A 10,020-nucleotide genomic window follows, 5' to 3' on the forward strand; every position below is an offset into this window, starting at 1 on the left:
AGCTCAGAAACTCAGTCGGTGCTTCATGATCTCAGTTGGAATTATAGAGAGGGTCAGTGATGACCCATTGACTGCTGGGTAATTGTTGATGTAGTCTCCCTGTGCAGACATGTAAAGTACCTGAAAACTTAAAATCCAACTCATTGAGTGCATCATCCTGCCGTGCGCCAGCCCAGCAGCATGCTCTGCTGGGGACATTTGGCCATGCCTGGAGACATTCTGAAGAAGGGAGTCCCACTGCCATCTAGTGGGCTGAGACCAGGGATGCTCGCTTAGCATCCTGGTGCAGGGAACAACACAGCCCCACAAGAAGGATGTTGGCCAAAATGTCAGCAGAGCTGCCACTGGGAAAATGGTCTAGTCCAAGTGCTGACCTTCGTAGAGGAAGAAAGCCAATCCAGAGCAGCTAAGTGACCTGCTGTGGGTTGCACAGCCTGATTCCAAGCCCAGTACTATACCCAAAGCTGTTACCACGCCCAAAATTAAACAGCAATAGCTGCCCAAAGGCCTCTTAGTTTGAGGACCAAGTAAGACAGTAAATGAGAAAGCCCTTTGACAAATGTGGCATGCTGCACAAACATGAGATGTTATTACCCAGGATCTTTTGATATATGTAAATAGATCTTGTACCAGGTCAGTTAATTTTCCAACTGCTCTATCTGAGCTTTCAGATGGCAGCACCTCTGTCCAACCCAGGAAAGGACTCCTGTGCATGCTGAGCAGCCCTGGAAAGCCTCATGCCTGGCTTCTCCCACCCCTCAGCTAATCTCCAAATGATTAATAAGGGCTCTCACTATGTTGTGGCTCCCAGCTGACAGATACTAGGCTATCAATGCATTCGTATCACCTCCTTCATGCCAGAGGGACTCAGTTATTCGAGGGGTTCCAAGGAGGACCCAGCCTGAAAGAGAAACGGGCGAGAGAGAGGAGCGAGACCAAGCAGATTCTTGTCAAGGTCTGAGTTTATTGCTACACAAGCCTCTCTATAAAGGGTGAGGCAAACAAGGGAGTTCAAAGGGGAGATAAAAAAAAGGAAGGGCGGGGGTGTAGAGCACACAGGGCAGGCGGCCGCAAGTCTGCAGTTGGAATGTCCGGTGCTGGAGCAGACAAGGGTGGGCCATCTGGTGTGTGTCAGGGTAGAGATAAGGTTGAGGTGACGTGGCTTTAGCCCTGCTGGGCAGGCAATATGGCCTTGGTTTTGTCAGGCTGATTATGTCCGGTTCCCAACATGAGAGAAGCCAGGAATATCTCCTCTCACAACTGTGCAGCAAACGAGATCAGATCTCCCAATCTGATTTTCAGCCCTCCTGTCTTTCCAAGTGAAGTGGATGGTCCATTTCACGTTGTCTCAAGTCTTTGCACATTGCATGCCAACATTGCGACACAGGGCGCGGCTGTGGGTCTTAGTAGACAAAGCCCCCACCCAGAACCCTGCCCCCAGAGCTCCTTAGTCACCCTTCACAACGCAGGTCCAGGCCGGGCTCCACACTGCAAGGCGATCAACCCTGACCCTCCAGTGTGGCCGTCCTCACACGCTCCCACATCCACCTAGAAGGACTGGAGATGAGAGATTCCGGAAGCTCCCTGCCTCATCTGCCTCCCTCCCCAGAGTGACAGAGCAACTGTAACTGATTAGGCAGGATGCAGCCTCATTCCCAGTCCCACCCTCTCTGGGAAAGCAGGGCTGTCTGGCACCTCATCCAAGGCCTTTCCCCTGTGATCTCATTACTGAGTAGCTGCTCCTCTACCACCCACCTCCGTCACCTCATCTAAATACAGGGGAGATGAGTATGTCTTCTTTGCTGCTCCTTCCCTGAGTCCACCCCAGGAGCTCCCTGAACAGATCATCAATCACTTCTCATTACACCTGCAGCAGCCGTCAGATACTGCTGAACAGAGACAGGCGCCTCCCCTGCTGCTGCCAGGCTCCAGTGCACATGTGCACACACACGTGCACACACATTGTACAGGCCCACTCACATGGACACACAAGCATGCACACCCATGTGCACAAACTTTGTTCAGAGGTGGGAATTCTGCCCATTTTAGCCTCTAATATTGCAATCAGAGAGTGATAGAACAATGAAAGATGAAGGTGGAAGAAGGAAGATCTATTTATTCCCTTACTTGTTACATAACCATTCAGGGCTCTTTTTTTATCCGTACAAACACACCACCACCACCATCAACAATCATCAAGTAGCTGTCATGTATGCAGTGCTGCCCTATTCAAGGCGGTGCTGAGTATGTGAGGAGGATTCTCTCTAAAGCACAGCTCTGAGGAAGTCTGTCTCCTTCGCACTTTTACACACGCTGGGAGAGGAGCCTGCAGGAGGCTCCGTGCGTTGGGTGAAGCCACACGATGAGTGAGGAAACCGAGTGTGAAGCCAGGGGAATGAGAGCGCAGAGTTCACCACTTCACCACCATGCTGGTGTGCACAATCGATGAAAGGGTGGCTGCCAGCTGCAGGACAGAAAAAAAGTAAAGCATGTAACTTGTGGTTTTAGCTCTGGCTTACTTCCAAAAGGAATTGTTTTTGTTGTTCTAAAAAGCTTTATACCAAAAAAAAAAAGAAAGAAAGCTTTTTACCTCTATAAAAACAAAAGGCTACTGCTGTCAAGCACCTTCAGACTCAAGCCAGAGGAGAGCTCTCCCAGTGGGCTTCCAAGCTGTAAATCTTCACAGAAACACAGTACCTCCTGTGGAGTAGCTGGTTGGTTCAAGCCAGCAACCTGGCAGTTAACAAGTATGTCCCTTGTACCTGTAATACCTGTATAAAGTGTATTAAATATGAACTACTCCTGGTGTGTAATTTTAAATTGAATTATTGTGCCTGGAACTTTTTTTTTAATAGCTAAGAATGGTGAAATCAGACTCCTTTAGATGTTATGAGAAGAATAGACACTACACAGGGCTTGGACCCAACCCAGCTTAATTCAAAGGAAGGCAGATTTATTTTCTTCTGCTTCCCAGAAGGTTCCTCAGCAGAACGTGTGTTAAACAAAATTGTTTAGCTATGGAAAAGAGCAATCTCCTCTTGGGAAGATTCTGGTAGAAAGGGGCTTTGGTTACATATCCAGCTCAACCCAGCCCCAGAGCCCTCGTCATGTTTTATTTTGTTTTGCCCTTGACACTGATTGTCTTGGGAACTGTGGCCCCCGAGCAATGGCCAGGAAGTCAGGTCTTCTTGATGTAAATCCTCTAATATCCCCTACAATGATTTTCAGTGCCAATGGTAAGGCCCGCCTAGTGGCTGCCACATGCCCCTGAGCAGACACGTCAGAGCAGATGAGAGCATGAGACAGCATTTAAGAGAATGGTAGGCTGGCCTTGACTTAGCTGTTTGGCCTCTCCTCAGAAGTCATTTGTGACACTGACTGTCATGGGTTTCATTAAGAACAAGTCTATCTCTACCAAAGAAAACTGCAAGGTAAGAGGACTTTCAGCTCCAGCTACATATGTCTCCAAACTTACTTACATATTGTCCTGTTTTCAGAAGAAAAAAAATTTACTCAGTGCCTCCCGGGCAAATAAAAACTTTGGTACTACAACCTACAATCCCAGATAAAGTGTAGGTATCTGCTTTGGCAGCTCCCCTGGATCGAGCTGCTCCAGTAGCTCTCCACAAAAACCCTGTGAAGAGATGATCAGGCAGGATAGCCTAGTCTGTTCTGCAGAAAGAAGCTACCCCTGGAACCTCAGTGGCTTAAAATCTAGAAGTTTATTCTTGTTCATGCAAATTCTGACACTGGAAGGGCAATTCTACAGGGTGTTTGTCCTGCACACCGTCCGTCAGTGATTCGGGCTGCTTCACAAATATGGTGCCACCAGATCAAAAGGTGGATTCCAGGTCATCACAGAAGAGGAAGAGAGAAGTGGGGGTTGTGGATCAGTCTTTACATGCTTTGACACTTTAGTTGACATAGATCGCTGGATGGGCTGCTTATATAAAGGTTATCAGTTCAAACCACCTAGCTGTACCACAAAAGGAAGGAGTCATCTGTTTTCATAAAGGGTACAGCCTAGCCAACCTCATGCAACAATTGTACTCTGTACCACAAGGGGTGAGCATGAGTCAGAACTGACTTGAAGGCAACAAGATTTGGGTTTTTTGTTTGTTTGTTTGTTTGGTTGGTTGATTGGTTTGGTTTGGTGAGTGGGAGGTGGTTCTACCTACAGCATATTAATCTGAAGTAGTCACTTTAGGTTTTTTTGTTTGTTTTTTGAGAGATGTGGAAAAGCTCATTGGCTTTAATGGGGAGTTAACTCTGCCGCAGACGGCCTCCTCAAAATTTCCCTCCCGCTTCAGAAACTAGCAGAGATTTTCAATGAAGGAGCCTGCTGGCACCCGCTGGACATCTCCTTGCAAGGTCAGTCCTTTGGAGCCATTGGGAGGGAGAAAAAAGAGACTTTTATTCCTGTAAAGAATTCCAGCCCCAGAAATCCTGAGGGGGAAATTCTGCCCTGTCCTCTCGGGTCACTATGAGTCCGAATTGAATTTATGGCTATGAGTTGAGTTGTAATTCCATTCACTTACTGCTATTGACAGGTTGCTAGATTAGGGCTTGTCTTCCCAAATGCCAGCACTAAACGAAATTGAGCTGTCCAGGCCACAACAAAGGGGTTGGAAATACATCAGGCACACTCATTAGACACCTATGGCAAAATTCAGAACTGAGCATGCTCTGACCCAAGTCATGTAGACCCAGGTGGAAGGTCCACCTGGTCATACAGAATAGGACTTCACAAAAGTGCACCGAAATCAACCAATACGATCGACCAATGTCCTCCAGTGGTGTTGGGAGGTGATAGAAGTAGGCCTGGGCTCCTTGTCACCCTCCCTTGTTCACGTGCTCTGCAAGTGGAGGGTGAGGCCCTTGGGGGTTCCTGCCGTGGCTCCTCAGCTGGTTCTGCACTCCTGCTCAGGTATTCCGCCCATGAAACCGCCATATTCAGCTGCAAACTTTCCCCACCCCTGCCATGCAGCCCGGCGTGCTTTCCGGAGATACTGGGGACTTTTGGGGACTGCGATACCTGAAACTTTCTTCCATAACATTCACTTGGATTTACAAAACTGCTTCTGCCATATGAATTCTTTCAGCGTTGCTAAGCAAGAACTGAGGTCAACCACCCCAGAAACCTAACACTATCAAGTCAATTCTGACTTATATCAATCTAGGGGGTCCTCAAACTATGGCCTGCGGGCCGCATGGCCCTCAGAGGACATTTATTCAGCACGCCGGGTGTTTTTGCCCCGTTTTTTTTAACTTCAAATTAGGTATGTGCAGTGCGCATAGGCATTTGTGCATAGTTTTATTTTTAAACTATCATCCGGCCCTCCAGCGGGTTTGAGGGACAATGAACTGGCCTGCTGTTTAAAAAGTTTGAGGACCCCTGAAAGGACAACGTAGAACTATGCCTGTGGGTTCCCGAAGTTCTAAATCTTTACAGGAGCTGAGAACCGCATCTTTCTCTGTGAGCCACTAGCGGATTCCAACTGGCCGGCCTCATGGTCACACACATTCCACCAGGCTCCTTGAGCCTTAACTTGATAATTTAATGAAATGATACTTCTCCAAGTCACACTGTATCATGGTCTATAATCTTGCTATTCTAATATCAAATTTAAAATAAGGAATATAGTTAAGCTCCAAATCCATAAGCAATAAGATCATTGAATCTCTTTGGACACTATTACTTAAAAAAAGAAAAAACTCTGTTCAATTATTTTCAGCACAGAAAAGCTTCCAGCGTTTACAGCTTAGTATTTAATTGCTTTTTCTCTTCTTCTTTTGCATTGGTGAATCATTTTGAGCTTATAATAATGTCAAAATAATAGTTTCCAGAGCCTCCAGGCATTCACTGTGTAATGATCATTTAAAAGATTTCTTGTTAGAGGGTCCTCAAAAGAATAAAAAGCGTGTCCGCATCCCTGGTCATTTCTATATTCAAAAGAAGAAATTGCTCATCAAATGCTACAAGCCAATTTCTTTCTTCAGCCAAACTGCCCATTTTAGCATCACTGAATTAAGCAAATGGTTCTACATTTCAAAGTCAACAATGATACTCTTTTCCCTTTAACACGAGCATCTTAAACAGCTCAAAAAGTAGTCGAGCTCTTTATTATGGCTTTTCCTGAGAAAGCTGTTTCGTTGTTTATTTTATTTATTCATCTAGACTTTCATGTTAAGATTTGTGTATTTTAAGTTCTGCTAGTCAGGACATTTTAAACGGAGCCAGATTTTTTTTTATACTTTGTCTTTTAAAATATAATGAGACTGAGCAGTACATCCCTTAATAAAATATAAAGTCTTCCTATTTCTGTTTGTTTGTAATTTCCCTAAGGATAACTCTTAAAGTAGTAAAACCAAAACCCCCCATAATGAATTACATTTGGTCTACTGGGGGTTGTGGCCAACCTTTAGATAGAAAAATCCAGAGACACCCTTCTGCATCTCCTTTCCCAACCAAACCCCGGTGGCTGGAGGCCGGAAGGAAGAAAGAGGCTGGGCTGCTGGGGCAGGGTGGGGAAGGGGTAACCTTGCAGATTATTTCAAATTCTACTCTGAAGGCAGAAAGTTATCCCAATGAGATAGCTAGAGATTCACTTCCTTAGAAAAAGATTGAAATTAATGTGTCCCTTAGAAAAGCCAAAGGAAAAAAGTCGTTATTAATTTAGGCAATTGAAGAACTTTGAAAGCCATGTCTAGTACATAAAAACACCTGTCCCTAGAGCCCATTGGCCTAGGAAACTGAATTTTTATACCATGTAAAATAAAGGAAGGTCATTTCTTAGACTTGCTCAACAGAAGATTGTCATTTTAAACCGGTTACTGTAATGAGAAGCTGGGTTTTCGTAAAAAGGACTGAATGCTTGAGTCAGTGTGAAATGAAATTAGAGATGCATGTTCTGCGCATGGCAGCATTTCCGGAGGAGTCTGTGTTCCCGTGACTGCTCTCAATCTGTCTCGTGCCTTCTGGGAAACTCACAGCGTGGTGCCCACATCTAGTCTCTCGGACTTTCTTGCCAGCTTTGGAAAGGTGTTGAGTCTGTTGGATCTGCTGCACAGAGACAGCATGCAAGTGGACCCTTCCCACATTCCTCAGAGAGCAGCCCCCCAGTGTAAAGCTGTGGGTGAGGTTTGATGACCTTTGCCCCTTCATCATCCCGCATTCTTTGACGGACCCAAGCGCTCCCCCGAGGCATTACCGGAGAAGCAGCTACCCCATAGTTTCCAGATGGTGGGTATCAGCCTGTGTGCTCATTGGGATTGCCAGAGAGCTGTCCAAAAGACATCTTTGTCCCATCTCCACTGAGTCCGATTTTATTGGTCTGGAATGCAGCCTAGGTGCTTGGATTTTTTTCTCTCTCATAAGTTTTTATTGTGAATTGGGTGAAGGTTTACCAAGATCATCAGTTTTTTATTCAACAATTCATACACATTGTGTTTTATGCCACTTATTGCAATCTCCACAATATAACATGACTTATTCCACTCCCTACTTATGTCTTCTGTTTCCCTTCCTCCTCTCTTCCTACCCTTCTGAACTTGGGCCTTGGATTAATACTGCCCTTTTGAGATCAAATGGTTTGCTGTTTTCAGGTTTGTGTGCCTCACTTGTGTAATTGCTCCCATTATAGACCAATCTATTATTTGGCTGAATATTGAACCACAGGTAGGAGTTCATTTTCAAACTTAGTGAATAAGGACCATCATTTCAGAGGTTCTGTTAGTCCCTATCCAGCCAATAAGCCTGGTCTCTTTTATGACTGTGAATTTTGCTTCACTATCTAGGACCTTTTGATGTGATCCCTTTCAAAGAAGTTGGAATTGATAGTTGGAGATCATCTAGTTATTCTGTGCTCAGAGTCATGAAGTCTAATGTTCATGTGGTCCACTCACCACTCTTTCCTCCAGAGTGAGGGTGACAATACTTGCCACCTAGATGGCCACTTGTGAGCTTCTGAGATCCAGCTGCTACTCACCAGCGTGGATGTCGACCATAGTCTTTACAGTCTAGGTAATGACAATTGTCCTTGGTGTCCTTCACAACTATAATCCCCAGCCCCCCAGCCCAATAAAGCACTCCCTCCAGTTGTTCGGTTATGCCTAAGGAGTTTTGATAACTTCATCTTCTGTGTGCTCCGGAATATTCAATTCCCTGGATGATCAGAATGGTCAGTCAGGGCTCAGAATCTTGGTGTTAAGGCTCCTGGTGAGATCCTGGCACATCAGACACAGAGGTTGTGAGGCTAGAGGATGGGCAGAAGGGGATCATACTGAGTCTAACAAGGAAAGAAAAGGAAATGAAGGATATAAGCAATTAAAAGCAAGCGCATAAATAGATACAAATACACAGATGGCCCTTGCAACATTATTCCCAATCTCGCAAACGTGTCAACGGTCTAAATACCCATCAATAGGTGAATGGATAAGTCAAACATGTTGCCTATGGTATATACAATGGACTACTACTCAGCCATAAAGAGAAATGAACTCTTGACACAGGCTACAAGAGGAATGAACCTCATAAGCATTATGCTGAGTGAAATAAATCAGCTTCAAAAAGGACACATTTTGCTTAATTCCACTTACAAGAAATATCTAGGCTAGGAAAATGAATAGAGACAAACATATCCCAATTGTTTCCAGGGATAGGTAGGAAGGTAAGTATGGTTGTTACATAATGCCATGTCAATTGGACAAATAAGTGAGGTGGAGTCTTTCTTATACCTATATGAGTGTCCTTGGATTTATTTCTCTAGTCAACCCAGCCTAACCCAGTAGGGCCTGGAGGGGAAGTGCCATCCCTGAGACGATACTGAGCTTCCATAAGGGTGATGACATAATTTTGGAATGGGTAAGGATGATAATATGAACAACATGCAGAATGCCACTTAGTTATAATCTTGTAGAGCGTGGAAGTGACGAATGTTTTGATGCATGTATATTTAGTACGATTTTTAAAGAGTGTACGCAAAAGAGCAATATGGCAAGTCTGTGTTGCCATTTGCTGTTGCTCAGCTAAAAGCGATTCGGGCCTGTGTAGTCCAAAGGGAACCACAGAGGCTCAGGAGGAAAGCTGGTACCATCTCCAACTAAGACTTGTCTGACCAAATGCAGAGTCTCCCTTCAAGTAACTGACAGGTCAGAGGCAGCTCATCTCTGCTGCAGAAGCAATGATTTGTCTCAATTCCCAGACCACTGTCACAACCATGTCTTGTTGCCCTCGGTGCCCCCCTTCCCCACCACAATAAGTCACTAGAAAGCCATGCTTCATTTAAAAACAAACAAATAAACCCCTTCTGCCTCCATCCTGGCACTGTTTCAGCTTATTTAGCATCATAACATATGTCATCTGTTTCCCTAAACAATCTAACATGGACATGGCACGATGGGACTGATGAGTTAGGCAAATGAGAACCAGCCTGCCCTCTGAACACACACGATGGCATTTGACTTGCTGTCAGTAGATGCTGTCGCGTTTCTTCTCCTCTTTCCTGGAAAATAAATACAGAAAAGAAAGAGGACATGAAAAGGGCTGCAAGATGTTTAGCTCTGGTCTTTCTAGAAAGTGTAGAAAAAAAGTATGTGACCCCTGCCTGCCTTTAGATGCCCCACTCCTCTGGCTAACAAGGATTGCGCACTGACCATGGACAAGACATCTGGATCTGGGGGGAGGATATAACAATTGCCCCCACCAGCAAAGAGTTTCCAGATTTACGGGACTGCACAGGCCAGGGAGCAGCTCATAAAAAGAACAAGAAGAATCGCAAAGGAGGGTGTGCTCCAGCACCACTTCGTCCAGCTGCAGACACATGAAGGCAAAGTTTCCTTTGCTTTCAGTCAAGTTTATGATTTCCGCGGCATCCCTTACCAACACCTTCACAAAGATCTAGGTTCTTGGGTTGTTTCGTTCCAGGGCGGACATCACCTTGGTAAAGCCACACTCTAAGGACAGCTCATGGTCCAAGAATTCCACCTATATGTTTTGAAAGGGGCCATGTTAAAACCCCT

The 10,020-nt window shown here is 45.2% G+C and overlaps 1 long non-coding RNA gene across 1 annotated transcript; it reads right to left on the bottom strand.

Annotated features, from left to right (window-relative positions):
- Positions 1-944: 944 nt before the first annotated feature.
- LOC142435919 (uncharacterized) lies at positions 945-9,673 on the bottom strand. Its single transcript, XR_012781669.1, has 3 exons — positions 9,449-9,673; positions 2,591-8,288; positions 945-2,464 (listed from the first exon to the last, which is right to left on the bottom strand). It is a non-coding gene; the product is annotated as an uncharacterized LOC142435919 (long non-coding RNA).
- Between the last annotated feature and the right edge of the window lie 347 nt (positions 9,674-10,020).

Source organism: Tenrec ecaudatus, assembly GCF_050624435.1.
Source record: "Tenrec ecaudatus isolate mTenEca1 chromosome 10 unlocalized genomic scaffold, mTenEca1.hap1 SUPER_10_unloc_1, whole genome shotgun sequence".
NCBI lineage: Eukaryota > Metazoa > Chordata > Mammalia > Afrosoricida > Tenrecidae > Tenrec > Tenrec ecaudatus.